This window comes from Schistocerca serialis, chromosome 2, assembly GCF_023864345.2.
Source record: "Schistocerca serialis cubense isolate TAMUIC-IGC-003099 chromosome 2, iqSchSeri2.2, whole genome shotgun sequence".
NCBI classification, from domain to species: Eukaryota; Metazoa; Arthropoda; class Insecta; order Orthoptera; family Acrididae; genus Schistocerca; species Schistocerca serialis.
In genome coordinates, this window is record NC_064639.1 from 756,754,821 (window position 1) to 756,779,204 (window position 24,384).

At 38.7% G+C, this 24,384-nt stretch overlaps 1 protein-coding gene across 2 annotated transcripts in view; it reads left to right on the forward strand.

The window, feature by feature from the left end:
* Positions 1 to 24,384, forward strand: part of LOC126457956 (dual specificity mitogen-activated protein kinase kinase 6) — a 54,715-nt gene that overhangs the window by 2,223 nt on the left and 28,108 nt on the right. The gene's annotated exons all lie outside the window — the stretch shown is intronic.

Here is a 24,384-nt window from a genome sequence, read left to right on the forward strand (position 1 = left end):
ATTGACACTGTTTATTGTGGATGGAGCTGGCTGATGAGCAAGATCCTGGCTAGTGTGTAGTAGTCTCCTCCTTCCCCCCCCCCCCCCCCCCCCCTCTCTCTCTCTCTCTCTCTCTCTCTCTCTCTCTCTCTCTCTCTCTCTCTCTCTCTCTCTCTCTCTGATATGTTGGTTTGTGGTGAGTGATTTGTAGTGTAGCCTGGTGTCATGTTATGCTGTGAAGTGAAAATGTGGTTAGTTGGCAAAGCCAATGAATGTGAGTGTGAAATGACTGTTGTAACTGGTCTGTAGTATTGGCTAATGTCTAAATTCATCCATATTTAACACACTTTTCAGTGTAAAAACCAAAACTACAGGATAATTAGCAATGTGTCTTACATAGTGAACAATTTTGATGCGCACTTTGTGTATGTCATTCATAAAGTATGAAAAATATGTGGAGTACACTATGTGTAGAACTTTTGCCAAGTACTGCTTACATATTAAGGAATGCATTTTTCATAACAGCTTGCAAAAAGTAAACATGTCACTGCTAGCACTAATAATCAATTAAACAGTCAGAGGAAAACGAAATCTTAAGACAGCCACCAGAACAAGCACAAATAGAACACGAAGTGACACACATGTTAGATATAGAAGAAAAATTTCAGCTGACATATATAGAATACAAAGACACAAATACAGACATTAGACCATTCTTGCATAGACCGCCAAATAACCCACAAGTCGAAACAACAATGAAAACTATCAACACAATCATACACAGCAAAATAAATGAAAACACTAATATGGAAGAGTTACAACTACTGTTTTATATAGGAGCACTCACTACACTAAATATACACACTAGGCAGAGATCAGAACCAACCAACACACAGAAGAAACCCACAAAACCGGCATGGCAACACAGGCTACAGATCAGAATAGAAAAACTGAGAAAAGACATCGGACAGCTAACACAATTTATAACAAATGAAATGTCAGAAAAAAAACGAAAAAAGGTTAGGTAAAATCTCACAACAAGAAGTGATAGAGCAATTAGATGAAAAGAAGCAGAAATTACAAGCATTGGCCAAACGACTTAGAAGATACAAAAAAAGTGAAAATAGAAGGAAACAAAACCAAACATTAAACACAAACCAAAAGAAATTTTACCAGACAATAGATAACACACACATTAAAATAGACAATCCACCAAACATAACAGACATGGAACACTTCTGGAGCAACATATGGTCAAACCCGGTACAACACAACAGGTATGCACGGTGGATACAAGCAGAAACAGATACATACAAGATGGTACCACAAATGCCTGAAGTGATAATTTTGCAACATGAAGTTGCCCAAGCAATTAATTCTACTCACAATTGGAAAGCCCCTGGAAAAGATAAAATAGCAAATTTCTGGCTAAAGAAATTCACCTCAACACATTCACATCTAACTAAATTATTTAACAGTTACATTGCAGACCCATACACATTCCCGGATACACTTACACATGGAATAACTTATCTGAAACCTAAAGATCAAGCAGACACAGCAAACCCAGCTAAATATCGCCCCATAACATGCCTACCAACAATATACAAAATATTAACTTCAGTCATTACACAGAAATTAATGACACATACAACACAGAACAAAATTATAAATGAGGAACAAAAAGGCTGTTGCAAAGCAGCACGAGGATGTAAAGAGCGACTGATAATAGATGCAGAGGTGACATATCAAGCTAAAACTAAACAAAGGTCGCTACACTATGCATACATTGATTACCAAAAAGCTTTTGATAGTGTACCCCACTCATGGTTACTACAAATATTGGAAATATACAAAGTAGATCCTAAATTGATACAGTTCCTAACAAAAAATTGGAAAACCACACTTAATATCCAAACAAATTCAAATAATATCACATCACAGCCAATACAGATTAAGCGTGGAATATAGCAAGGAGACTCATTAAGTCCTTTCTGGTTCTGCCTTGCTCTCAACCCACTATCCAACATGCTAAATAATGCAAATTATGGATACAATATTACTGGAACATACCCACACAAAATCACACATCTGCTATACATGGATGATCTAAAACTACTGGCAGCAACAAATCAACAACTCAACCAATTACTAAAGATAAAAGAAGTATTCAGCAATGATATAAATATGGCTTTTGGACTGTAAGAAAAATAGCATAGTCAAGGGAAAACACACTTAACAAGAAGATTATATATTGGATAACCATAGCGACTGCATAGAAGCGATGGAAAAAACAGATGCCTATAAATATCTAGGATACAGACAAAAAATACGAATAGATAGTACAAATATTAAAGAAGAACTAAAAGAAAAATATAGACAAAGACTAACAAAAATACTGAAAACAGAATTGACCCCAAGAAACAAGACAAAAGCTATAAATACTTATGCTATACCAATATTGACCTACTCATTTGGAGTAGTGAAATGGAGTAACACAGATCTAGAAGCACTCAATACACTTACACGATCACAATGCCAGAAATATAGAATACATCACATACATTCAGCAACTGAAAGATTCACACTAAGCAGAAAGGAAGGAGGAAGGGGATTTATCATCTCTACATTATGGACAGGTAGACAATTTAAGAAAATTCTTTATAGAACGAGCACAAACTAGCAAAATATACAAAGCAGTCACTCGTATAAATACATCGGCTACACCACTGCAATTTCATAACCACTTCTACAACCCTTTAGATCACATAACATCAACAGATATGAAGAAAGTAAATTGGAAAAAGAAAACACTACATGGCAAGCACCCGTATCATCTAACACAGCCACACATCGATCAAGAAGCATCCAACACATGGCTAAGAAAAGGCAATATATACAGTGAGACGGAAGGATTCATGATTGCAATACAGGATCAAACAATAAACACCAGATATTACAGCAAGCATATTATTAAAGATCCCAATACCACAACAGATAAATGCAGACTTTGCAAACAACAAATAGAAACAGTAGATCACATCACAAGCGGATGTGCAATACTAGCAAATCAGAATACCCCAGAAGACATGACAATGTAGCAAAAATAATACATCAACAGCTTGCCTTACAACATAAACTTATAAAACAACACGTTCCCACATACAAGTATGCACCACAAAATGTACTGGAGAACGATGAATACAAATTATACTGGAACAGAACCATTATAACAGATAAAACACCACCACATAACAAACCTGACATCATACTCACCAATAAAAAGAAGAAATTAACACAACTAATCGAAATATCCATACCCAATACAACAAATATACAAAAGAAAACAGGAGAAAAAATTGAAAAATACATCCAACTGGCTGAGGAAGTCAAGGACATGTGGCATCAGGATAAAGTTGACATTATACCAATTATACTATCAACTACAGGAGTCATACCACACAATATCCACCAGTACATCAATGCAATACAGCTACATCCAAACTTATATATACAACTACAGAAATCTGTAATTATTGATACGTGTTCAATTACCCGAAAGTTCCTAAATGCAATGTAACATATACCGTACAGTTAAAAGGAAGTCACGCTTGATCAAGGTCCACGTCACCTTCCATTTTTAACCAGGCATAATGTCTGAGACAAGAAAGAAATAATAATAATAATAATAAGTTTGTGTTAATAGACTGCTTTGTAGTGTAACATGAAGCCAGATTAGATTATAAGGTGACAGTTTGCGAGATGGTGAAGCCAACAAATGTCATGACTCATTTTTAAAATACGTTTCACAGTCCTTAGTTACATTTATATCCCTGATGAAAACTCCTATTTTCTCACAGTGGTTTGTTGTTATCAAGTTTTTATTGTGCTTGAAAGCATTAACAAGACCATCCCTGCCCTTGTCCTCCATATTCCCATGGGAGTGGTGCTAGTTTGTTGGTTTTTGTTTTGCTATTGGTTTGCATGCTTTGATGTCATTCATTGGTAACATCTTGAAGTTCGTGTCGTACTATGTTAGTAATAGTATCACTTTGTTTACTAACCTCATCCTTCGATAATATCGCAACTGATACTTTGCTTTCTTGTGTCAAAGTTGTTTTTCTTCAGAGTCTCTCTGATGTGTATGTAAATGACTTCCCTACAATCATTTCTGGACTCAGTCCAAAAGACATTTTGAACGGAGGAAATAAAATTGTATACATGATCCACTTAATAATCATTTTATGATACTACACTTCTGTCTCCTCCATAGGTTGTTTGGCCATTTGGTAATGGTATATGGGAACATAAATTGTAAAGAGTAGACCAGAATAATTGGACCAGCTTTCTCTTGCATGAGTAAAGTAAGCAAGGATGGTCAACCACGTTTACCTACCGCCTAGTTTTGTGTCTTTTGAGTAGTTAAATTTTCTAACCGTCTGCCGATGCCTTAGTAATGGTGATTTATAAAGTATGGAAGTAACTTCACAAAATTTGTGAAATTGAGTTAGAGTACCTTAAAGCATATGATCATAATTACTTACCAATCACTTTGTCAAAATTTTATGGAAACCTAATTAAAATGTTTTTAAATACCCTAGCACCTACCTCCTACTATGGAACCTGGAACACCCACTACTGAGTGGTAGGAACCAGGTTGACTACAACTGATGTACAGTACAGTCTCAAAGGTCTGATGTCACTATTAGGTCATTGACAAACTAGTGTCTGCACTCCCTATCTCCTCGCTGACCACTGAATTTTCTTAGTTCTTCTGGACTCCACCAATGCGATGTTGCACCAAAATTTCATGAAACATTTTTGTCTGTCTGCAGATACAGTCTATTGTGTGGAATTGCGCGTGCCAAATTGGTGCGGCTAGGAAATGGGGCGCTCATACATCCCATTGTTCCGTTAGCTGTGAGAAATTACATTCTCAGATCTTCTGACAGTTTTGGCTGGTCACAGATGACAGTACTGGCATATGTTTGGTGTTGGTTTCTGTCGCTAACACTTACCTGATTGGAATAATATTCCACAATTATCCTTCATGGCTCATTATTAGAGACTTGTTTTTACATGACAACATAACTTATTGCAGTGAATTATATTTTCTACCATGTACAGAAAATGAATTAATAACTCACAAAACCGTAGTTATTTATCTGTATTGTTAACAGTAAGTCTTGTATCGCCACCCAAAAAGGAAAAGAAAGTAGATTTATTGCAATCAAACCCAAACCATCTAGGATCTGTAGTTGTAGTTGCTAAAGTGCAACTATTGAGAGCGAGCGAGCGCACTGTGATTTGGTGGAGACTCGTCTGTGCAAACTGAACTTTCTTTCTACCCAGGCAGACAAGTGTACCAGTTCAGTGTCAATATGAAGAAAGCCAGAACATTTTATGGGTACTGACCAGTAGAAGAGCATACCTAAAATCATTTCGTCAGAAAATCACAAAACTATTTTGTCATTCACTGCAAGACTTCTGTTAGTGGTGCCACTCCCCAGCCCCCTCTGCCCCTTTGCTCCACCTGTCGCCAACTGAGGTCCTGAGCGCACACTGGATGATGGTGGCTTGTTATCACAAGACAAGTGTGTGCTATAGATGTACAGATCCAAGATGCTAAAACTAAGGGCCGTTACAGGGTGTGTCACGAAAGACACCCAGGAGGGACCGCAAGTTGTGGAGCGCATTTCCTGGCTGTTGCTGCTGCATCTGCGTAGTTCTCGGATACAGATACTTAACATGTGCCCCCTACACTGTGTGATTGAGTGTACTGGTGTTTTCTTTTGAGTTTTTTTGTCAACATTTCAAATATTGTTGCTAGACGTCATTATTGCAATTGCGTCGAATCTACATGCACATTGACATTCTGCAAGCCTCCATACAGTGTGTGGTGGAGAGTACCCTGTACCACTACCAGTTATTTCTCTTGAAAAGGCTATCTATATGCCTCCATATGAGCCCGAATTTCTTGTATCTTATCTTCATGGTCTTTGTGCACAAGATGTGTTCACAGCAATAGAATTGTTCGGCACTCAGCTCCAGATGCCTGTCTGTCTCTAAATTTTCTCAGTAGTATTTTTCGAAAGAAATGTTGCCTTTGATCCAGGAATTCCCATTTGATTCCTCTAGCATCTCCGTAAGACTTACATGTTGTTCAAACCTACAGGTAACAAATCTAGCAGCCTGCCTCTGAATTGCTTTGATGTCTTCCTTCAGTCCAACCTGGTATAAATCCCAAACACTTGAGCAGTACTCAAGAATAGGTTTCACCAACATCCTATATGCAGTGTCCTTTACAGGTGAACCAGTCGTTCCTAAAATTCTCCCAATAATCTGAAGTTGGCCATTCACCTTCCAACCACAGTACCCTCATGCTCATTCCACCTCATATTGTCCTGCAGTGTTACACTCAGATATTTAAACGACTTGACTGTGTCGATGAAGACACTAGTAATACTGTATCCAAACATTACAGGTTTGATCTTTGTTCTCATCCACATTAACTTACATTTTTCCACATTTGCAGCTAGCAGCCATTCATCACACCAACTGGAAATTTTGTCTTGAGTTATCTTGTATCTTCTTAAGGTCATTCAGCTTCAACATTTTACTGTACACCACGGCATCAGTAGCAAACGACGACAGATAGCTGCCCAAATCATTTATGTGTATAGAGAACAACAGTAGTCCTACCACACTTCCCTGGGGCACTCTTGACGATACCCATGTCTCTGATGAGCATTCGCCTTAGAGGACAACATACTGGGTTTTATTATTTAACAAGTCTTAAAGTCGCTCACTCATCTCTGAACTTACTCCACATGCTCTTAACTTCATCAACAGCCTGCAATGCGGCATTGTCAAATGCTTTCTGGAAATATGGAATCTGTCCATTGCCTTTCATCCATAGTTTTCAGTACATCGTGAGAAAAGGGTAAGCTGAGTTTGCAGAAGTGATGCTTTCTAAAACATGCTGATTCATGGACATAAGCTTCTCAGTGTCAAGGAAGATTATTATATTTGATCAGAGAATATGTTAAAGTATTCTGCAGCAAACGGAAGTTAGGGGTATTGGTCTGTAATTTTGCTTGTCCATTCTTTTACCCTTCTTTTATACTGGAGTCACCAGCACTTTCTTCCAGTTGATTGGGGTTTTGTGCTGGGCAAGAGACTGACAATAAATGCAAGCTGGATAATGGGACAGTGCTGTAGTGTACTCTTTGTGAAATCTGAGATTCTGTCTGAACCTAGTGATTTATTTGCTTTCAGATATTTCAGTTGTTTTGCTATGCAAGGTATGCTTATTACTATGTTGTCCATACAGGAGTCTGTCCGGTGGTCAAATGGCAGTGGGTTTGTACAATTCTCCTGTGTGAACGATTTCTTGAATGTGCAATTGAAAACAACGGGGGACTGAATAGACGCCTTAGACCTGCCTAGCGATTTTACATAGTCTGGGACTTTCCTTGTCAGTGTGTCAGTGGGCCCAGTCCTTGGACAGAAACACTGTGTGTGTCTTCTATGCTGTGCGAATGAATGTTCGGGTGTTCTGTATTGCGTTTCCTGTCAGCTTGAATTCATACAAAAATATCCTGGTGTGCAATGTCCCCCAATGATTCAGTGACACACAGATTAGTGAAGTAATTTCAAGAGACTGTATCTGTGTTACACAAACAAAGGCCTAGAAAACCTAGTGTTTTAAATGAAAATAAATTGATGAAATAGGGGAGGCCTTGAAAAGAAGTTGGAGAAAAATCACTGCACCGTTTGGCACTTCAGACTGGTGAGTCAAAAGCACCTGCTCACAGAGCTGTGCGCAAACTGAAATTGAAACCATACAAAATAACAGTAGTGCATCAACTGAGGAACTCGGATACTGCTGCTTGTCATCGTTATTGCAACTGGCTGTTAGTTAGTCTGTGTATGATGGGCAAGTTGGTCCTGACCTGCTTTATTTCTTCTGAAGAAGTATGGCTGCATTGTCAGGTTTTGCAAATTCTCAGAACAAATGATGTTGGAGCTCTGAAAATACTCATGAATTACATCAACCATCTCAGCATGATGTGAAAATGGGAGCATGGTGTGCAATTGGGGCAAGACAAATTATTGGACCACTCTTTTACCATGAAACAATTCATTCTGACAGGTATTCAATCAATCATTCTTTCCATGTTCCACATGTGAATGGAACAGGAAGAAACCCTAATAACTGTTACAACGGGGTGTACCCTTTGCCACGCATCTCACGGGGGTTGCAGAGTTTAGTTGTAGATGTAATGAAAAGATATAGGTTATTTCATGCAGGACAGTGCAAGACCACACACATCGCCAATGCTTCTATGAAAGCAATTCAAAGTAGTTTTGATGATAGAAGGGTTGTCAGGCCATCTCGTTCTCTAGATCTAAATACAAGTGATATTTATTTTTGGGGAATGTTAAAAGACAAGATATCTACAACCAATCCCCACACGCTTGAAGAGTTGGAAGACAGGGTTCGGCTAGTTATCCCAGATTTTGGCAGCCAAAATTTGTCGAGTGTTTGCTAATGTGTTCAGGAGATGTCAGGCTGCTCTTACATCTACATCTACATTTATACTCCGCAAGCCACCCAACTGTGTGTGGCGGAGGGCACTTTACGTGCCACTGTCATTAACTCCCTTTCCTGTTCCAGTCGCGTATGGTTCACGGGAAGAACGACTGTCTGAAAGCCCCCGTGCGCACTCTAATCTCTCTAATTTTACATTCGTGATCTCCTCGGGAGGTATAAGTAGGGGGAAGCAATATATTCGATACCTCATCCAGAAATGCACCCTCTCGAAACCTGGCGAGCAAGCTACACCACGATGCAGAGCGCCTCTCTTGCAGAGTCTGCCACATGAGTTTGTTAAACATCTCCGTAACGCTATCACGGTTACCAAATAACCCTGTGACAAAACGCGCTGCTCTTCTTTGGATCTTCTCTATCTCCTCCGTCAACACAATCTGGTACGGATCCCACACTGTTGAGCAATACTCAAGTAGGTCGAACGAGTGTTTTGTAAGCCACCTCCTTTGTTGATGGACTACATTTTCTAAGGACTCTCCCAATGAATCTCAACCTGGTACCCGCCTTACCAACAATTAATTTTATATCATCAGTCCACTTCAAATCGTTCCGCACACATACTCCCAGATATTTTACAGAAGTAACTGCTACCAGTGTTTGTTCCACTATCATATAATCATACAATAAAGGATCCTTCTTTCTATGTATTCGCAATACATTACATTTGTCTGTGTTAAGGGTCAGTTGCCACTCCCTGCACCAAGTGCCTATCCACTGCAGATCTTCCTGCATTTCGCTACAATTTTCTAATGCTGCAACTTCTCTGTATACTACAGCATCATCCACGAAAAGCCGCATGGAACTTCCGACACTATCTACTAGGTCATTTATATATATTGTGAAAAGCAATGGTCCCATAACACTCCCCTGTGGCACGCCAGAGGTTACTTTAACGTCTGTAGACGTCTCTCCATTGATAACAACATGCTGTGTTCTGTTTGCTAAAAACTCTTCAATCCAGCCACACAGCTGGTCTGATATTCCGTAGGCTCTTACTTTATCAGGCGACAGTGCGGAACTGTATCGAACGCATTCCGGAAGTCAAGGAAAATAGCATCTACCTGGGAGCCTGTATCTAATATTTTCTGGGTCTCATGGACAAATAAAGCAAGCTGGGTCTCACACGATCACTGTTTCCGGAATCCATGTTGATTCCTACAGAGTAGATTCTGGGTTTCCAAAAACGACATGATACTCAAGCAAAAAACATGTTCTAAAATTCTACAACAGATCGACGTCAGAGATATAGGTCTATAGTTTTGCGCATTTGCTCGACGACCCTTCTTGAAGACTGGGACTACCTGTGCTCTTTTCCAATCATTTGGAGCCTTCCGTTCCTCTAGAGACTTGCGGTACACAGCTGTTAGAAGGGGGGCAAGTTCTTTCGCGCACTCTATGTGGAATCGAATTGGTATCCCATCAGGTCCAGTGGACTTTCCTCTGTTGAGTGATTCCAATTGCTTTTCTATTCCTTGGACACTTATTTCGATGTCAGCCATTTTTTCGTTTGTGCGAGGATTTAGAGAAGGAACTGCCCTCTAACCACAGAGGGACATCATTTTGAGCGCATACTGTAAATAAAGGTAAGCTTAAGTAACATTGTTTGTGCTTAACTCTGGGGAAGCCTACCTGCAGATGACTACCAGTATATTAGTGTCAGGTTATTGGGCGCAGTGGCGGTGGCCATGCCGCGAAGCCTGCGGACCCGTCCCCGGTGTCTTTTGCGAGACACCCTGTGTATATACGTTGCTGACTAGAGGTCAATTTTGACTTTAGTTCAGAAATTGAGCTCTGTTCTCGAGTCCACTCTAATGTGTAACACTAAACGTGAATCCACTGAAGGAGTTTGTGTTGATCTAAAGTAGCACATAAAAAGCTTGGCAAAACCACAGAAATCGTCTAACATGACTTTCACACTTTGACCACAGATGGTAATGCAAAGGTGTCGTGTTATAATAGAGAAATGTAAGCAGAAAAAAGGGTAATCATCAAACTTCCCTTCAGCCACAGATGATTTACTGCTGGAACTCATATTTGGTCGGTATAAAGAATATTATAAGGTAAAAAATGGGTGGTTGCTATGGCCATCAAAGAAAAGTAGTGGAAAGAAGTTTCTGTTGACTTTAATTCACGGAACATAGGACAAATAGTGACCGAAAATGTTTGAAAATGTTCTAACAATGTTAAGAAGAGGAACAAGAAAGCATTCACACATGTCTGTATAATTGTAAGATGAAATTCACAATTATTACATTATGTGGAGAAAAGAAGTGTCAAAACGTTCGAGTGTTGAAACGCATGAAACTTGAAGCACTAATTTTATCAGGCTTAGTGTTACAGAAAATAGACAGATACTAATTGGATGCCTGAAACCACAATTTATGCCTATTTCAAACCTGTAAGATGACAATAGATATTTATCCCGAAGTTGTATGCGGTGGTTTGTATAAATTTTAATGCGCTTAAATAATTTTTTTAAATGAATTTGCTGTGTAAATGGTAGTTTATAATATTTGTTACGTTCTTGTTCATTTCTTGTTCCAATACAGATTTAAATAACACTGAAGATAGCAGTTAATTCACATCGTCAATGAGTAGACAACTGTAACTTCAAGTGAACAATATTGTTCACTTCGTTGATGACAAGAAAATGGAGGAAGAGAGAGTAGCTTATGTTAAGTTGGTAAGAACGATAGTGTTAAGTTAACTATGGCAGTAATACACCCTACTGGAATTTCTTCATAGACTCTTCTCCTAACAAACATAGTGTCATCCATTTTGTGCTCATTGTCTGACACACTGATAGCTATGCATTATTGGCAAGTAAAATGCTGCAACTATAACAACTGCCACACAATTTAGTTTTACTCTAAGTCTTGAACATTGCCAGAGGTGTGAGAAATGACAAGTGGGGAAAAAAATTTTGAGAACTGATTGGGATCAAACCTATGATCCTCCAGAGTATATTCTAGGCCACAACCACTGAGCTGCCACCTGTTTACTACAAATTCTCTTATGCATACTTTTTACCAGTTCTCTTCGTCAGTGTATGTGCAGTTGTCATAGCATTTTAAGGACTTGTTTTTTAGTTGAGAATTTAATATGAATTCTGTATTTATTGCTATTAAAGCTTATAGAAGATTATTTTTTTCTAAGTAGTGCTCAGTTGCTATTGCATGCTGTGAGACTCCACGTACGAAACTTTTAACTACAAATATTTAGAATTTACATTTCTTTCTCTACCGTTAAGTATCTGTAAAATGTTTTAAACTAATCACATTAATTAAGTTGTCACAATGAACTGTTGTGAAATCAGTTTTATCTGCACTCATTACATACATAGCTGATAATTGCCTTACGTTAAGGCTCAAAAGTGCTATTTAGAGCTTCAGCAGCTTGAGAGTGGTGCATTCTTACAATTTTTTGTGTATTGTGGTGGGAGGTCAAAGTGGCTGATTGAGAGCAGGAAAGGCATCACAGGGCATTTTAATTTCCACTGCCAGTACCTTTCCGAATAAATTTATATTTTTTTCTCAGCACATTAGGAAGGATTCCGTGTTCACACTCGTAGCAGTGAAAGTTCTGAAACCTAACAGATATTTTTTTCACCCTCAAGTAAAACTGTTCATTTTTTTCACTGACTTTTGGATGCACCTGATGATGTAGTTACCCTTCTCTTCATAAGTAAGAGTTTCTTCGATGTGTACAAAGCATACTTGTAGATGTTTGAAACTCTGGAATTTATTTAATTGATGAAGAAATAAATGAACACTTACATTTTAAGCTTGATGTTTAGAAAAAACTCAGAATTTGTTGTTAATTATTTCAATTTCTGCTACATTTTTAATAGATTCGGAAAATTCTATTTTGCATTTAGGAGGTTGGGTTTTGTAAGCATACCAAGTTTGGAAGTAATATGACTTATACTTTGTTATATGTACCTATGTACACAAATTTGTTTTGCGGAAAATGCCCATTAAAGTTTCTGCTTGTGTTTTGGATTCTTTTAGAACCGTCCAGCACCATAAGCTGCTTCTCTTTTCACTTTGTGTATCAGTTTTCTTCCTTTTCACATTTCTATGAAACTCTTCTTGATTGTGTCACCCCCAAAAACTATGCCCTCTCTATCACACACAAAGCTTTCGTATCATTCACTTCAGGCTTAGTTGTATTTTCTCTAAAAGATATTTTCTGCTTTGCACACCATCATTAAAAACATGAAACTGTATCATAAACACCAATAGCAACTGCATTTCTTCCCAGAAAAATGCTTTTTGGCAATCTTTCCCATACACATTGGTTAAAACTCGCATTTGGGTTTTGGTATCACCATGAAGACATTTATTGAATAAGTTTCCATTTGAAAGGTCTGTGAATATATATTTGATGACTTCCGTTACAGCAATTGGTAGAGAATTCTTGTGATGATATTCATCATCTCCAGCAATTGACCTTTGGAAGCCACACCATTATTCACTTCCCTTCAGGTACAAGTTGTGGATAGGATTATTGTCTGTGGACATTTTATCGAAATATAAGGCCCATGTTTTTCAGGTTCCCCGCATCCTTTCTTATTGCTAAGCAATGTATGTAACCCTCTTGTTTTATTCCTTTCATCAGATAATTTTTCCTGACAGATCTTGCGTCAGCTTCTTAACTCTAGGGCCAAGTCTTTCCCGTACATGTCCCACACATTCTAACTTCTGCACATTAGTGTCAGTTGCAAGTGGAGCACATTTTTGATCCTCAAGGAAAGGTTCACTGTCCCATGACCAGGGTACTTCCCTTATATCAGGCTACAGGAGGCAGCTGATATGGTAAACAGGCTGACAACTCCCTGCACTTGATTCTCTATAGTTCATATTGCGTTTCATGATCTGGGATCCGTTTCACGCAACTGTGACAAAATCTGCTCAAACCTTTGACATCTAGTACTTTACTATAGTTGAATTCTTTTATCTTGGCGGCTCGCGCATGCCCGCCCAGACGCTGGAGATTGCTGCGTTGCCAGTTGCACGCGACGCACGCGCCAATAGAAGCAGCGCCATAGTATAGCATAGTTCGCAAGCTTACGTGTAGGGGGGAGCGCGCAGTTCATGAAATAAAGCCACCACGGCAGCATTAACTCTTTCGCTGCTACAAAGACGTGCTCCCTGCATTACGCGCTGTGGGCGATTTTGTCACTGCACTGCTCGCCTGTGCAGACACATTGTGTTCCGACTGCTTTGACACTCTTTATCATTCGATTCCACAAAAACTATTTAGCTCAAAAATTAGATTTTTACCTATCTTCTTGACTGATACCTTCCCCCCATAAATGACTTAATTTTGTTTCGATGTTCAACGCAGTTATTATGCAGCATTAAATATAGTAAACCTTTGCACGAAATTTTGAAGAGTTTGCAGAGGTAGAAGTCCATAGAGTATACTTTCCGTATGGTCGATTTTAGTTGCCACAATGTTGAGAATGAAATGTGGACAAGATAGCTATATATTTTATTTAATTTAAGTACCACATATGTGTCGTATGTAATATTGAGAAATATTCCACCTTTCGCGACTGTAACAAAAGTTTTACTTACACTGGGCACGTTTGACTTTATTTTAAAGCACTTCAGTCAATCAAAAGGAAGTAGACAAAATACATTAAACAAAACTGTGGACTTACAAAAGCATTAGGACTTGAATATACCGTCTGTCAGTGAAGTGCTCAGAGCTATGTCAAATATAATTTTGTGTGTGGCACACACAAACAGCATTTATTTGCTAAAACACTGATGAGCCAACACAAACGTTGAATATTGTGCTACCGCAGCACAAAACTACGAAAGGTGACTTGGCACTGGAGGACACAAAATACAGTCCTCTTATGATGCTTCAAAAGAGAGACACGCGTCTGGTCTAAATAAGTCGCTTATTACAGTTGCAGAAGAGGGATATATTTCAATACCATTGGTAAAGCTGCGACTGTGGAACAAAAACAAGAAATAGAACATGAATACCATTGTGTATGTGCCATACCTTTCATCGATGGAAGTGCTTTAAAATAAAGCCAAACGCGCTGTGTGTATATAAAACTTTTATTACAGTCGCGAAAGACTGAATATTTCTCGATATTACATAGGACACCTATGTGGTACTTAAATTAAATGAGATATTGTTATACAGTAAATATTATATGAAATTTAGGTATCTTGTCCACATTTCATTCTCAACATTGTGGCAACTAAAATCGACCACACGGAAAGTATACGCTATGGACTTTAACCTCTGCAAACTCTTCAAAATTTCGTGCAATGGTTTACTACATTTAATGCTGCACATCCAAACAAAATTAAGTCATTTATGGGCGTAAGGTATCAGGCAAGAAAACGTGTAAAAATCAAATTTTTTGGCCAAATAGTTTTTGTGAAATCGAATGATAAGTGTGTCAAAGCAGTGGGAACACCATGTGTCTGCACAGGCGAGAAGTGCAGTGATGACAAAATCGCGCACAGCGCGGAATGCGGGGAGCACGTGTCTGCAGCAGCGAAAAAGTTAATGAAGAGGCAAAGCACTAGAAATTTCATTCAAACGAATAAAATTCGTGAAATAAGGCACTCCAATATTGTTTTTAAATAAAGAAAATATTAAGCACCACACAAGGATTGAACTCATAACCTCTCACTTGTCAGCCCAACACCTTGACTGTTCCACTACCCCAGCTCATCGAGCAGTGTAACTTTATAAAGACTCTAACACCTCACGCAACTACTTATAAACATTGTTGGTATGACTATGAATTACTCACGCTTCGTCGAAGTACAATAGGAAATAAACAATTACCGCTGTTCTTTATTGCGAAAAAGCAGTTCGTGAGATTGAAACAAACACCTTTCCTTGCTATCGCCTGAATTAGGAGTCTTATTGCTTGTTTGGTTTAATTAATTAATAGAATATGAAGCAATTGGTATAAAGAATGCTTTTTCCAAACTTTCTGTAAAAGAAAGTCTGCTATCAAGACATTGCTTTTGTTCTATTACTTTATTTATGACTGAACGTTTCTAAAACTGAAGACACTCGTCCGTGCTCTGCACTGCTGTCGAGATCTGGCAACGTTGTTCTCTGTTCATTGGCTGACTGTGTTTTGTGATGTCAGATGCGCAGAACAAACCTAAACTCGGCCGCCAAGATATATGACGCGCACTTTAGTATCAACATGGGCCACTATGTCCGTGTCACCATAGTTTTCAGCAGTAGATTCTTTACCAGCAGTTTTCATTGATAATTCTGCAACTTCTCTTACTCCATTGAGTAGTAAGCTACATTATCTCTTAAATATTGCTGGAAGATGTGAAAGATTCGTAACAGCACAAAGCTTCCTTGGTGCCTTCTGTCCTCTACTGTTGGAATTTAGAATTGATGTCTCTGCTACATATTACCTTTGCTGCAGTTGCTACGGACATTTTTATAGGTGTTCCTATTTATGTGTATGTGTTTTGCGTACCCTTGTGTTACATTCGTTCTGTGTGTGTTAATAAAAGCTTTTATGTTTACTTTCAAACTGTAACCCCGTGTTTATTTCAAGTTCAGTAACAGGTTATGGGCCCAGGCAGAGTCACACAGCAGTTTATTTGAAGTGAATAAAAACTGTTTTTTTCGTCACGTCAAGACACAGGTACAGAACGCCGATCTCATGAGTTCAGTCAGTGCTAATTCCTTGCCGTTAATTGAAAAAAAACCGAAAGGAAGAGAAAATTAAAATACATGGCAATTTGCAATGAGAACTTATTTACAGCACAAACAATTGTGGCAGTGTATAACGGCGAGATCAAAGATGAAGTTAAGATATGCACCACAAGGGCCAAAATAATCTTATTAGTTGATCCTGCTATTTATGTGCATCTGCAGAGCACGTCGTCTGCAAAAGAAGTGTGGGATAAATTAAAACAAACTGGCGAGGATTCAGGACTTTATCAGAGAATAGGCTTGTTGAGAATACTTTTAACAACACGATTAGAGAACTGTTCATCTGTGGAAGAATGTGTGTCGCGAATAATTTCAACGTCAAATAAATTGACTGATCTTAACTTTGAAGTGAAAGACGAGTGGATAGGATGTCTCTTGTTACCTGGGCTACCTAATGTGTACAAACCAATGATAATGGGTTTAGAGAACTCCAACATGCCGATAATGGGCGATTCCATTAAAAACAAATTACTACTGGAAGTAAAGGATGAAGCATGTGGCAACTCGTATGTTAATGATGTGGCTCTCCAGGCGAATAAAAAAAAGCGAATCAGCTCACACCACAATCCCAGAGGTCCAAGATGTTGAAACTGTAACAAATATGGACACACAGAGCAAAACTGTCACAGTAAAAACAAGACAAGCAAAAAATCAGTAACTAAAGAATCTGGTTACAAGGGATTCTTCATGATGCCACCATCAACTAAAGCTATATACAAAGACTGATTTGTGGATTGTGGTGCGTCAGCTCACATGTCAAACCATCCATGTGATTTAAATTTCGTATCGTTAGTTCCCAGTTCACAAGTGGCTGTGAGCAACAATGAAAATTTTCCCATTAAAGGAACAGGTTGCACATATATTAAAGCTGTGACAGGCAGAGAGAAAATAAATATTAAGGTGGCAGATGTATTTTATGTTCTTCAGTTGAGTAAAAGTTTACTATTCTGTAAGCAAAATAGTGCAACAGGGTTACTCAGTCATTTTTGACAATAGAGGGTGTCGCATTTGAGATACAGGGAAGAAATTGATACCTACAGCATCGTCAATCAACAGAATGTATAGGCTGGACCAACCAAGTAATCAGTGTGCAGAAACAAAATATGCATCCTTGTCTATTGATGCGAATCTATGGCACAGAAGATTAGGCCACCTACACTCAGATGCGATAGAATAATTATGAAACGGTTTGGCTAATGGCATGAAATGTAAAGGAGCCGTTGACACTCCGTGCGTTACGTGCCTAGAAGGTAAGCGAGCTAGATTTTCCTTTCCTCACTCCACTTCTAGAGATAAAAGAATTTTGGAGTTAGTGCAATCAGATTTGTGTGGTCCAATGCAAACCACATAAGATTGGTGGAGCTAAATATTTTCTAACTCTGATTGATGATTGCTCTAGAAAGATTTTTGTACACTGTAAGCAATAAATACCAAATACCTGACATTATACGCAATTTTATAAATTCATAGGGAATCAGTCAGGCGAAAGGCTTTGTATCTTGCGACTGATAATGGTAAAGAATATGTAAACGAGAGACTGATGAAATTTTTAAGGGAAGAAGGAGTTAAGCATGAAACCACTGTTCCCTACACTCCAGAACAAAATGGTGTTGCAGAAAGGTACAATAGAACAATCGTGGAAAAGGTAAGATGTATGTTATTTGAAGTGAAATTACCTACGAATTTATGGCGAGAAGCAGTCTCCACCGCAGTTTCTCATCAACAGATCACTGACAATAGCTTTGAACAACATAACGCCAGAGGAAGCTTTCTCAGGAAAGAAACCTGACCTCTGATATCTAAGATTAATCGGCAGTAAGGCATCTGTCCACATACCAAAAACCATTAGGCGCAAATGGGACAAGAAATGTGTTCAGAGCATACTTGTCTGACACTGCGAAGACAGCAAGGCATACCGGTTGTTCCATCAGGTTCAACAAAGAATCATTAAATCCAGAGATGTGATATTTACAGAAGAAATAATCCGAGAGAGTAATAACAAGCCAGGAACATGTGATCGTTTGCTGGAACCAAATCATATATTTATTCCATTCACAAATGAGGAGGAGAAAATTAGGATTCAAGATGACTCGAGGGACAAAAGATCAGATAACAGCATTTCAGAAGAAACAGGCTCAAGTGAAATAGAAGAAGAATCAGAACTGCCTCAAGTGCTAAGATGATCTTCCAGAATACCCATATCGAAGAAGATGGATGATTATGTGACCTGTTGTACTAAAGAAGATTCACAAGAATCAGAGCCATCAACTTTGGAAGAAGCTTTGCAAACCAAAGATTCAGATAAATGATTTCAAGCAATAGAAGAAGAATTGAAGTCGCATGCTGAAAATAAAACTTGGCAATGAGCTATCCTGCCTCAAGGCAAAAAAAGCAATTGATGCTAGGTGGGTCTGTAAGATAAAAAGATACTTAAAAGGACAGGTAATTTGCCATAAAGCTCAACTTGTAGTTAAGGGATGTTCACGAGTTAAAAGGTTTAGACTATGAAGAAACATACTCACCAGTGATACAATACAGTTCACTCAGATATTTGTTTTTATTCTAACTGCTAAATACTACTTGGACATTGAGCATTGTGGTGTGGTGACAGCATTTTTGCAAGATGAGTTGAAAGAAGAAATTTATGTTAAAATTCCCACAATTGACTACGTGACAAAAACAGTCAAATATGAAGGTATTAAGACTCAAGAAAGCAGTGTATGGACATAAACAGGGAAGTCACTGTTGGAATATCAAACTGGACGAAGTTCTACTAAGTTTAAATTTCAGCCGATCCACCACTGATCCATGTGTATCACAGAAACCAAGGAAGTGATATATGAAGTGTAGCTATTAACATAGATGACATGCTGATATTTTGTAACAGTATGCAACAGAAAATTGCATTTAAAGAACAACTAAAGGAACAACTTAAACTAAAGGACCTTGGAGAAGTATCCAATTGTCTAGGGATCCGAGTGACAAGAGATCGTAAGTTTGGACTTTTATGGTTGGATCAGACTCATTACATAAATCAGATTTTATGAAAGTATAACATGGAAGACTGTAATCCAGTATCCACTCTGCTTGACAATAACAAAGTATTAACTCATGAAATGAGCCCAAAAACAGAGAGAAAAAGAGATACCATGAAGAAAGTCCCATATAAAGAAGCCATAGGTAGCCTGACTTTTGCACAGCTAGGTACTTTACCAGATCTAGTTACACAATTGGAGTTGAGTTGGTTTAATAATAACCCTGGAATATCCCACTGGCAAGCTGTAAAGCGAATCCTAAGGTATATAAAGAGAACTAAATACTTCAAGCTACAATTTTCCAAATAAGATCATGATATCACAGGATACACTAATGCTGACTGGGCTGGGGACATTGGAGATAGAAAATCAACCACTGTTTTTTTATTTATGTCACAAGGTGCAGCAATTTCATGGAATAGTGAAAAACAACCAGCAGTAGCTCTCTTGGTGATAGAAGCAGAAAACATAGTTTTAACTTCTGCATGTCAGGAAGCACTTCGGCTGCAAGGTCTGCAAAGAGAGATATCCCCTTTCCCAAAAGAGGGTCCGATAAGATTGTTTTGCGACAACAAAGGTGCACTTGATCTGTCAAAGACAAGTGGATGCAAAGGTCGCACTAAACACATTGACACCAGGCATCATTTCATCAGGGAAAAGAGAGATACAGGAGAAATCACAGTGGAGCAAATTTCCGCAAATGGAATGCTTGCAGATATGATGACAAAGCTATTGCCAAGAACTAGACGTCAGCAACCAACACAAGAATTTGGACTCGGAGAATGAAGTACTGAGAGACATCGCTTCTAGTGGGGGCGTTGGAATTTAGAATTGATGCCCCTGCTACATATTTATCTTTGCTGCAGTTGCTACAGACGCTTATAGATGTTCCTATTAACATGGATGGGTTTTGTCTACCATTGTGTTACATTTGTTCTGTGCATGTTAATAAAAGCATTTATGTTCACTTTCGAACTGTAACCCCGTGTTTATTTCAAGTTCAATAACAACATCTACCAATACAGCACATGCCATGCACTATCCTCACATTTACATTGTATCCTTTGTTTATGATTGTAGATGGCATGCAAGATGCATCCCTGTATTCAGTGTGCTGCTACATATCAACATGTTTACGTATCATAAAAGTTAATTTTTGATTTATTAAATAGTATGCAAATGAAATTTGCCCGAATGCTACCAAAATTAAATTGGCTGTTTGGATGAAAATGACTGCAACATTTTCTAACAGTTACTTATGATTAATAGAATATCATCCTTCCATTGAACTCAAAGGAGAAGCAGTTCTTTTCTTCCTAGAATAGTATTTCTGTTCAGTAAGCAAGCAAAATGAGAACTAATTTGTTACTGACAACTTTTGGCCTTTGCGTGCCATTTTGTGCAGTTGGTAAGCTCTCATTTGCAGTATTAGTTTTATGTAGGGAAAGGTAGTAAGTAAAAAAGCGAAATTTTTTAAGGAGAAGCAAAAAATAGTTTGTGATGACGCTGATACCAAATGAAAGTGCTGTCATGTTGATAGACACACAAACATCACACAAAATTCAAGCTTTCGCAACCAACGGTTGCTTTTTCAGGAAAGAGGTAAGGAGAGGGAAAGACGAAAGGATGTGGGTTTTAAGGGAGAGGGTAAGGAGTCATTCCAATCCCGGGAGCGGAAAGACTTGCCTTAGGGGGAAAAAAGGACAGTATACACTCGCGCATGTGTGCGCGAGCACGCATGCACGGGCGCGCGAACATCCATCCGCACATTGGTGTGTGTGTGTGTGTGTGTGTGTGTGTGTGTGTGTGTGTGTGTGTGTACGTACCTGTCCTTTTTTCCCCCTAAGGTAAGTCTTTCCGGTCCCGGGATTGGAATGACTCCTTACCTTCTCCCTTAAAACCCACATCCTTTCGTCTTTCCCTCTCCTTCCCTCTTTCCTGAAGAAGCAACCGTCGGTTGCGAAAGCTTGAATTTTGTGTGTATGTTTGTTTGTGTTTGTGTTTGTGTGTCTATCAACATCATCTTTGTTTTTAGATATATTTTTCCCACGTGGAATGTTTCCCTCTATTATATATAATGTAACTTACCAAACGAAAGCGCTGGCAGGTTGATAGACACACAAACATACACACAAAATTCAAGCTTTCGCAACCAACGATTGCTTCATCAGGCAAGAGGTAAGGAGAGGGAAAGATGAAAGGATGTGGGTTTTAAGGGAGAGGGTAAGGAGTCATTCCAATCCCGGGAGTGGAAATTAGTTCATACTTCCACAGAATAGAAAGTTCAATTCAGTCAATTCTCCTACATTAAACTCTTTGTTAGGTACAAGTTCCCTGTAAAATAGACACTTTTCATCCACAAAGTCCGTTATTAGTAATAAGTCTTCTCGTTTGCCACATTCAGGAATATTCTTCCCCTAAGTACTGCAAACTCTGAAGATTGATGATGGCCTTGATAACTGATAGCTTTTGAATATGTTATTCTTTCCATATTTCAAGCAGATTGAATGGCTGCCTCACTTTAATCATAAGGAAATATTCTCTTGAAATTTGAATCCAGTTGAGAGTGCTTATCTTAAGAGAAGTCACATCCAGACATTTATCGGCTACAGCAGGAGAGTCAAAAAGTCTTCTAATGTCAGTATCATTACTTCATAGGGCTGGTGGAAGACTTTAGCACTGTGAATCATTTCATCTACTTCTCCTGGAATCATATTCCTACACTACTTTTTTGTCTTTTCAGTTATGTAAAAATCCTGGTCAACGGGCACATGGAATTATTCAGAAACCCGGAATTTAAATATTTTTTTGCAACAGCTTAAGTCATAACAATTGATATTATTTGATTCTTAGTCTGCCCAGCACATTATCACACATTATTTGCAAATTTCATTTCTCATTGATACTGGAAGAAAGAACTTTCAGCACACAAGAAGTGATCTCGTTCACACCACATTCAGCAATACTCCACGCCACAGCACATGAAATTTTGCCCTGTGTCATCAATGTGAAGGTGCAAGCTATAATTTGAAAGTTGCTGACAGTAAAAAAAGTTGGAATGTATTAGTGTAGGAATCGAAATAACTTATTGCATGTCGACACTCAAAGTTGATGATGTACTCAAGGGCATACATGATTCGGTGTTATCAGAGTGGAGAGCTTTTGTAGCCTTTCCAGCTTTGTATGGATGTAGTTTTTGCCACAGTGTAGAAGAAAACTTTTCTGACCCAACTGCACATTTGATTTTCATCTTTTTCGGTCCCAAATCATACAAGTATCATCATGATACCTACGAAATAACAAGCTATGATCATTGTTTTTGTTGAGTTTGAACATCCTGTAAATGTTGAGGCCATCACTAAACTAATGTTTTGAAGATTTAGGAGAGGAGTATAGCTTTCTTTTTACAAGTTTCAGTTTGAGTTTATTTCACTTTGTGACTGTGTGTGTTAGGTTTATTTCACTGGTGTTCCCCCCCATCAGTTTTTCAATCGCAGTGAACACACATTTGTGTGTTAGTCCTAACATGTCTTTAAATGATCTGCTGCACACCACAAAGTTTTCATTGTCAGAGGGTAAACAGTAGGTTACCAAAACTTGCTGCACACCTCCAAGTTTTCATTGTCAGAGGGTAAACAGTAGGTTACCAAAACTTGCCTTTTACTTCACTCTTGATCATTGTGTTTCATGTTCAGTCTTCTCCGAATGTTGATAATGTTAATCAGACATAGTAGAGATGTGCCTTCAACATTAGTCATTTGCCTCAAGAACTTAACATGGACTTTTCTTAAAGCCTTTTGAGTGAAACTGTGGCACTTTTAATGACATTTAAAGAGCAAAATATATGTTAGGTTATGTTTGTTTGCAAAGTAGTTCCTTATAACCCCATCTATAAAAACAGCAATAATAAAGTGATGATACAAATTTCCAAAATAATGCTATTTGAACTTACCATTTTAAAAGAAAAGGCCTTGGGCAAGGTTATTTGCAACAATACATTCATTATCACTTCCAAGCATCACACTGCCAGCTCCCATACCCAAACTTAAGAGATTGAGTTTCAGGCATCAGAGATGTACAGATTAAACAGCAATGGAGCAAGGACAGATCTCTGATGTAGTTTGCCATTTAATATCTTTGAAGAGCTTATCTTGTTGCCAGCGTGACCCTGAATGACCTGCCAGATAAGCTCTTCAAAGACACTAAATGATAGGCTACCTCATGGATTTGTCCTCACCCTATGTTGTTTAACCTTTACATCTCCAGTATGCCTGAAATTAGATGTCGAAAATTTTGATACACCGGTGGATAGGTGCTGGCAGTGCGACATCAAATTTTGAAGAAATGGAAGCAGTCTTAACATGATCCGGCAATAAATGGGAACGCACTTTCCAGTATGGAGACAGAAATCAAACCCCACCAGATTTGTGAGTAGTTAGCTCCATGTCTATTTTGGTGACAAAGCGCTTCACCACAATCACTAGTCTCATTCTGACTGAATTGTGGTTGTCTGGTTTATGGCTCTGTGGCACCTTCAGCTTTGAAATTGTTTGACCCAGTCTACCATCACAGTGTTTAACTGGCCACTGGTCACTGGTGCCTTACAGATTAGTCCCATAGACAGTTGCCTTGCTGAAGTGGAAGTCTTCTCTCTTCAGCTGATGGTACCAACTGTTGTTATATGCAACACCATCTGACAGTTTCATCGTCCAACGTATCATGTTCGTTTTGCATAAGAGGGGCATTGCCCCTGCCGTCTGCCCTCGACGGAGTCACCAGTTGGAATGCACCCTGCAGCCATCTGCCGAGATCTCTGCCTAAGCACCTTGAAATCTACTCCTTGCGTTTTTCCACACTACCCCCCTTGGTTGGTACCAAGGCCATGAATTAGGGCCTGCATATTCCACAGTCCTCAAATTTCGATCGCCCCCCGACCTTTAGACACGTGACCCTTTCAGTTCTCCTAGACTACCAAGGTGCTACCATCATTTACACAATGGCTCTAAAACGATGGATAAGGTGGAATAT